The following is an 8351-nucleotide window of genomic DNA, read 5'->3' on the forward strand; positions in this document are numbered from 1 at the left end:
GTACATAAATGCACGCGTGCACACAGATGATACGAGTGATTGGGTGATGACAGCGGCGATAGGACTGCACCCCTGTCTGCTAGGTAACGATCCTGTCTGTTGATGCCAGCGTGGATAACATTCACAGCTCTGCTCAAAAGTCTTTCATCTGCTCCCATCTGGACCAGGACACATACAAACACATACAATCCACAGATTTCCTCTCGCTTTGTTTATGTTTTCCAATGCTAACCTTTATCTCATTTTACTGGGAAGGCTGGGATGATACAGGCCCGGAAATAAAACCAGAAAGGGCATACCAGTGCAGTTTCTAAGGATATTTGATATATACTATAGCATATATTTCAAGCAACCTGTGAGTTAGTCATTGTGTCACATAGCAGGCTTGTTTTAGTGGTCCGCACCACTGGAGATCTGGAAAAGACTGCCGACCTGAAGGTTAGATGATATCACAGGCTGGAGTGAAGTGTTGTGATCGGTGACTGCTGGAACTCAGCCACAAGTGACACTGGATATGCTGAAGGTGAGAGGGGTGAAGCAGGAAAAAAAGAGGACTAAAATGTTTTTGTGCACGTTTTTGCGAGTAAACTAGTGGTTCCCTTACAAAAAAGCAGTTTCTGGTTGGGGCCCCTTGTTTTCAAATGTCTATGAGTCGCTAGCAGTTCCACCAAAGACTTCTCAAATGGTTTCATTTAAATAACTGTCCAATATGGAAGCCCATTTCTGCCAATGTGAACTAATGACTTAGTATCTTAAAATAATGACTTTGTGATACTTGGTCATTATTCTGTGATAGTAAGTCATTATTTTGTGATACTAAGTCATTATTTTGAGATGCTCAGTCAATTTTTTGAGAACGTTTCTCATTATAATGACTTTTCCTTTTTTGTCTTTCATCACATTGAAGGAAATTTGCTTCCATAGTTCCATGCCCAAAGAGGACAAATTATTTCTTTCCCAGAAAAGCCAAGATTCACTAACAAAGACCATGCCAACAGCTGTATGGATTAAGAAAAGTTTATTACACATTATGGTTGAATGTGGAATGCTGTGGGATGAAAAATGGTTAATAGATGGAGGGGATAAAAGGATGAAGGGATGAAGGGGTAAGGGTCGAGGGATGAGGGATGAGGGGGTATGGGATGGATTGGTAAGGATTGATAGAAAAGGGAGGAAGACTGATTAGGTTGGTGGATGGAGGGAGAAGTTCGGCGAAATGGTCAGAGGGAACAGAGTGGGTGCTGAGACGCTGTGTGGGGGAGCCTTCTCTTTAACTCTTCAAGAGCCCCAGTGGTTCCCGTGTTTGGTTAAGAGAGGGAGAGACAATGACAAAAAAAGGGGTTAGGGAGGGAGGGATGTAGAAAATGGGTCAAGGAGGGAGTGAACGGATGAGGTGTGCTTAAGTATGTTTTAAGAGGAAATTAGGTGAGTTCGGAGCATGGTCTTTGTTCCCGAACCTAGTTATAAAACTCCATTTAGAGTAACATTTAAAAAATGAATACAAATGTGTGTAGCACATTTCTTCTTTCCTATTCATCTCAGAACCCCCCAGATTTACCCCTTTGGAGGGGGTCTAACCTCTGTTCTGACTAATCTACCTAAGCGTACATGAAGCAGTAAAAACTAGTTACATCTCAACCAGCTACAACAGTTAAATGCTGCTCACACATTCATGGATCGGTCTTATAACAGAGAAAAATGGTTCCTGTGAGCTTTATAAGTACTTTTACTTTTGATACTTTAACTACTTTTTTCTCATAATACTTTTATTTTAAATGCAGCACTTTTATTTCGTTTTTTAGTATTTTTAAATCCTTGTACTGGGACTTTTACTTTTGTCTATGAGGTCCGGTATGTTGGATTTAGTGTCATCTAGCAGTGGGGTTGCAGATTGCAACCAAGTGACTACCCCTCGCCTCACCCTCCACTTCCAAGCATGCAGGAGAAACTGTGCTGGCAATGAAAAATGCAAAAGACCCTATCTACAGCTAGTGTAGCTACTGTAGAAACATGGTGGTTCAAACTGGTGGACTCTTGTGGCCAAACGGTGTTTGACATTACAACAATGACTTCCATCAGGTGATTGACAGAAAATACATTTCCCAAAAGCCTACATTGGTAACTTGTCAAGCATCAATGAAAACATAGCTATGAATATTATATTGCATTTCTGACAATAGATCCTCCTAAATGTTACACACTGGACCTTTAAGATATGAACTTAGTATACTTAAAGTTGTCCTTTCTTAAGAAAATTATAATATCAGCAGACAATCAGAATATATGAATTGAATAGTACCTTGCACAATATACATTAATGATAATCAGATAAATATAATACAGCAATAAATTTAAGAATATTTACAAGTATGAGGATTGGACAATTCCAGTGAAAGTTCAAGAGGGGGTGGGGTCGTCTCCTCGACCCAGGAGGTTTAAGGCAGGCTGACAGCCTGATGTGGAAAATAAAGCTCGTTCCCCTTGAGCCTGCTAGTTCTGTGAACGGAAGAGACCTGATACGCCTCCCAGAGGGGAAGGAGGTATAAACAGTTTTAGTGTCCTGAGGTGGGAGGTTGTCCCTGGTAACATGCTAACGTGCCTTACGCCAGACATCATTTGCTCTGGAACCACGCCAAATGGTGGGGAGAGGTGAATCGCGTGATACGCTGGGCAGTTTTCACCACCCTCCATGCAGAGTTATTTCCGGCCGAAGGCCAGAGCAAGACACAAGACGTGGCTTTTTCCCAAGTGCCTAAGAAGTCTGTGATGCAGTTGGTAACAAAGATAGAATTGCTCTCGATAGGACTGCATGTCGGTAGTAGAAGCATCACCAGGAGCCTGACGTGTATAGGAAGACAGATTGGAGTCCTTGCTGTGTTGCAGGTTATACTCAGATAGAAGAAGACACAAGGAATCCGTGGATGATGCCTTCTATAATCAGGGGTGTATGGAGGTTTGCTCTAGGTCCCAGAGGAGAGGTCCTTCAGACATGTGAACTATCCCACATGATCCAGATTCTTGTGAAGTGGGGACATCACTGAACTGAAACGAATATGTGGTCATTGTTAGTTGAGTAAGATGAAAGTCCAGTATACTAGTTCCGTTTTGTCTGAGTGCAGGGGAAAGGTGTTGGATGCCGAAGTGTTTCGCGGATCGCTATCATAGGTGAATTATTTTCTGATTTGGTGAAATTTTATTTTATCAGACACAATGTTGGTAACTTTTGTCATAGTAAAAGATGAAATTACTTTATGGATTTAATTCTTCCCTCAACATTTTTTATTTTTTTATATGTGTTAAGGCTGGTGATTAATCCGCATCGTACAATTTTCAGATTCAACTTAATTAAAATCTAATGCATAATTTCATTTAAATGCTGATTTAAGGTGAAAATATCAACATTAGTATGTATACAATTAACTATTGAAACTATTAAATGACTCCATGACAGATCCACAGTACACTCACCAATCGACGATCCAGATAACTCATGTATGACAAAAAAGTTATTTCACATGGTCTCCTCATACTATGTTCTAATGAAGTTTGTAAAATCCCACACTGTGCCTTGACCATTAAACTACAACCACCATACGCCACTGTTATTATGCATCAAGCGAGCAGAATGGTATTCCCTTGCCATGCCATTAGGCGTATGCGAGATTATCTTCCACCTTATGATCTCATGTACATACATGTCTAGGGATAAACATTACGTGTGAACAGTTACAGCAAAAGTTATGAGCCAAATGTAAATGTATTTATATATTTTATAATTATTCATAATATTAAATATGTATTATAAACAAGTTATTCTACTGCCAGCTTAAAGACTTTGAAAAATAATCTAATCCGATGTTGTTTTGATACTTTCATGCATCATATGTTCCTTTCTCCCCTTTGTCAGCCAGACATCATGTTTGGCACCTGAAGTTTAAATCATTATATCATAATTAAATAGATGTCATCGTCGCATTTATTACATACCGGATGAAGTGCACACCCAAAAAATTTAGATGGGCCCTTTTTAATGGTAGTGCAACTATATCTATATCTTTAAAACCACAAATAATATTATTACAATTAATTTTATTATATGAACCCATAACTTCTTTACATGGCCACATTCTTACTGGTCTTTTTAGAGCAAGTTTAGACTTCAGTTAAACGCTCAACAGCTTGCCTGGACCCAGCCCCTATTTTAGTGACATAGCGGAACATAAGGATCCAAAATATCCTGTAGGCACTACAGCATGGCTGTAAACTATAATATACGCTAGGGACAAAGGGGTTTAATAATGTTATTGCACATTTTTAGACATTTCACCAAAGTTCAGCAGAGATTACAGCACTTTCTATTTGGCAATGATGACATTATAAAATGAGCATTGGACACAACACAGGGTTAAACTGATCGCTGTGTTGTAAAACTTAAGATACGATTTTGTTTTTGCGAAATAGCCAACAAGATTTGCTTAAATGATGTTTTCGCGCAATCCAATTCTTAACAGCAAGAGCAATGACAGGATACTCCCAGCCAAACAGTGTCACTTATTCTTGTGATAAAAATACTGTGAAAGAAGGCCCAAGTAAAACCAGATCTGAATGAGAAAATCACCAATTGGGTACGAAAGGTGTACTGGTAAATCAACAATTCGGACTTATCTTGGAATCTCTGTAAGGAACGCTTTTTTATAGCAGCAGACAATCTTGAATATTGATCGCAAGTAGGTAAGTTACTAAAATAACATTAACAAGTTTTATATTCACTTCAGTTGGTCACCTAGTAAGCAGATGAATGGCAGTGCTGACGACGTGGACGCAATACCAGACCCTGAAACTGACAGCTAAATGACAACTTTGCACACCTTCGCTAAGTACCAGCAACCTTTATGGAACTCACATACAATCTGTCTTCCTTTCCTGGTACAAAAGAAATTAAGCATAGTTAAAATCAGAAAGCAAACTATAATCAGGTCAGCATCTGTTGAAGTTAGCTAATGTTAGCAAAAAGCTAGCTAATTAGACTAATATGAATATCTAATATTTGTTTATGGTTTTTTTATGTTTAGGTTTTATGATACACAAGGTTACAAAGCATTCTTTGATTTAACAATTAGCTAATTTTAAGATGTAGACTAATTATTATAGCCTATATATATAAAGGATATATTCAGTTGCTGTCAGTAATATGCGTGTATTAACGGGCTTAACGCAAACCATTCTTAACGGCGTCAATGATTTTTATTATACCGCCATTTAACCCGCGATACGAGTGCTTGCCAGTAAGTTTGGCCATATCACACTTTGATACTGATTTATTTTCACCATGCTGTTGAAAATAGTCAAAACGGTTGGAAAAAACTAAACACCACACTAGGATCTAGTCTAGAACCGGAACAGAACAACAGAGCACGCTGCCATCTGATTTAAGAGGCAAAGTAAGTATACTTAATAGTTTTTGAGTGCATACGCGAGTGAATGCGAAAGTTTTTACTTGTTTGGAAAGTTAACCAAATGGTTTCCATTGACAAGACCAAAGATGACTTCTGTGTTATTGTCGTATGTGAACTGAGCCTTTATTCACTCGACAAGCACGCATCCAGATCTGAAATAACCACTTGAATAAGCCAACGAATATCCCTCCGCTCCATCGTCAAAAGCCAGTTTTGTTCGCCCTGTTATTGATTCCCTTTAGCAACAGGGCTGTTTGTGTACAAAGTCCATCTTATTCTATTCACCCTTTCTATTGGATGGACAGGTATACATTTGTGTGAAGATTATTTGCGCCGAGTGAGACGCTTTTTTTTATGTTAGTGGAAATTGAAATTTGAACACACAGATATTACGTTATTTTCATAAAAAACAACAATTGGCAACAGAAGTCAAGCCAACTTTTTCCATGTTTAAAGCAGATTAAAATCAGAAACAAATATGGACAAAAAAGTAAATCAAAAGGGCATTTATGAACACAAGAATATCACATAATGTGGCGATTAATATGTGATTTAATCGCGAGTTCACTATGACAAATTAATGCGATGTAATCGCGATTAAAATATATATCTAATCGTTTGAACAGCACTTAGTTATATGCTGTAGATGTATGTCTTTTCAACACAGGTTAAATGCTTAGCACATAGCATATCTAAGTACAGGTATAAGAGAAAGTTGATACTGAACGGTTCTTGACTGCGCTTGCACACTCTCTATTGGAAGCCACAGAGGCAACAAGGGAGCGGAAGACTTTAGGATTAGCAGACATTAATTAGATTTTTTCACCATTATACTATGTAAATATGATCAGAATTTGCATGGTATTTTGTGGCTAACGATATATACAATGATAAGACTTGGGTGACATAACACTTAATTTTTGCCTCACTAGTAATTGCATAATATACTCGAACAGTTTTACGACGACAAGTACGTCAGATGTAACATGTTACAAGGAAAGAAGTAAATTTCCTGATGTCTTTCATCAATTTGATAACATATGCCTCCTCCTGTTCTGGACTACATAAAACCAACATCGACCAGTGTCCACCCACCCATGAAGCAGATCACATGTCGTTCCCAACTGAGAAGGCGTGGTGAACCGGTCCGCTCCTTGCTGAAATGCTAGTAACCGTTTTAGATCTGGCGATGCGCAAAGTTACAGCACATCCATCATCAACACCAATCATCCCCTGGTTGGTCACCGAAACCTCAGCAACCTTGCATCTAACACTCCCTTCCTGCAACTAGAATACTGGACTTTCTAAATTAAAAAACAATTCTGTTCAAGTAGTGGTTCCCACTTTACTAGGAGTTTCTGGGTGTAAGTTACATACTCTGAGAAGGGACGTCGTCTTGGACAGCTGAACACCTCAAACCTGATTAAGAAGGCTCACCAGGTTGATGTATTCTTTCTTGAGGAAAACGGTCAAGAAAGGACCTATGGGTGTCTCACTTCAAAGTCCTTGGTTGATTTATTACGCTGCACATCGATAGAGCAGTACTTACAATGATACAGTACTGGTATGATAATGCTTCGCTATGACCGGAAACATCTGCAGAAGAGGTAGGAATGATAAATCCCATGCTTGTATCGACCAATTCGACTCTCTCCCTATCATTGAGGCTGATCCAGAGAAATGAATTCTGCGGATAGGACACGTAGCATTAAGGGAGTATCACACACCAAGGAACACAAAATGTTTATGGAATCCCGTCACTGGCCTCTCTCTGGGAACCTAGTGGCAGTTAAGGATCTCATTCCGTTCGAACTTAGAGGCTCAGGAACAGCTTTTTTCCATCAGCTGTCTAGCTGCCTAACCTTTTGGTCGAGGAAATGCCAGCCAAGGAGCCCCTGAATTTATACACTGAATTGATTCAATCATATGTAAATATCTATAATTTTATATGCTGTATATAATATTTATTTCTGTATAATTGTAAAGTATCTTGAAGGTATATAACGGTTGAGACATTCATATATTAATTTTTATTATTTATTTTCTTTACATAAGTTTCTTGTACAATTTGTATAAATATATATTGCATTTACTACTGTGCCACTTCTGGTTGATGCTAACTTATTATGCTAAGATTTTTTATATTGATATAACAGCCAATGATTCATAACAGAAGTTATTTCAGAGACAATTTTCAAATAGAGTCAGGTTCTAGTACTGAATCCTTAATACATTATTATTAAGAACTACAACAGTTTCAGCCACCAATGAAGCAAAGCACTTGGCGACGGCGAAGGAAAAACTTCCATTTTAAAGACTGAAACTTGGAACAACTTACGCTCTGGGTGGGTGGTCGTAAACTGCCTCAACAATAAAAGGACTCAAAACAATTGATTTAATTGGTTTGATTCAACTAAAACTGATTAATTAATAATTGTAATTGCAGCTCTACTGTCAGCTATTTCTATAATCCTATCAGGACTTTCTCTAGTTACATCTGGCCTCTTTATGATTCTTTATATCAAATTTTTTCCTAATTTTGCTCTTGGCAGCACCAATTTCTTTCACTTTTTGTTTCTTTGTCTCTTTATAATTTCTCACTTTCTTCTACATGCTGTCTTTCCCTTCGATTACCTTTTCTATTATTGAATAAAAAAAAAATCTACTGATCAGAGTGGACCAGAATGACCAAGATTTTCAAGGGACCTCCAAATCCATTAATGCTCACAGACACACACACACATAACACAATACATGTAAAAATAATTGGTTTATAATTAATGAAAATATTAGCGGCTTTAATTGCTATGTATAAGTCGCAAGTCTTCTTGGCTTGACTGGAGAGAGGAATAGGGTGGGAGAAGCTGAAGACTAGGGGAGTTGGGGGGGGGGGTG

Source organism: Morone saxatilis, unplaced genomic scaffold (assembly GCF_004916995.1).
Source record: "Morone saxatilis isolate NCDOM2014 unplaced genomic scaffold, NCSU_SB_2.0 Contig5, whole genome shotgun sequence".
NCBI lineage: Eukaryota > Metazoa > Chordata > Actinopteri > Moronidae > Morone > Morone saxatilis.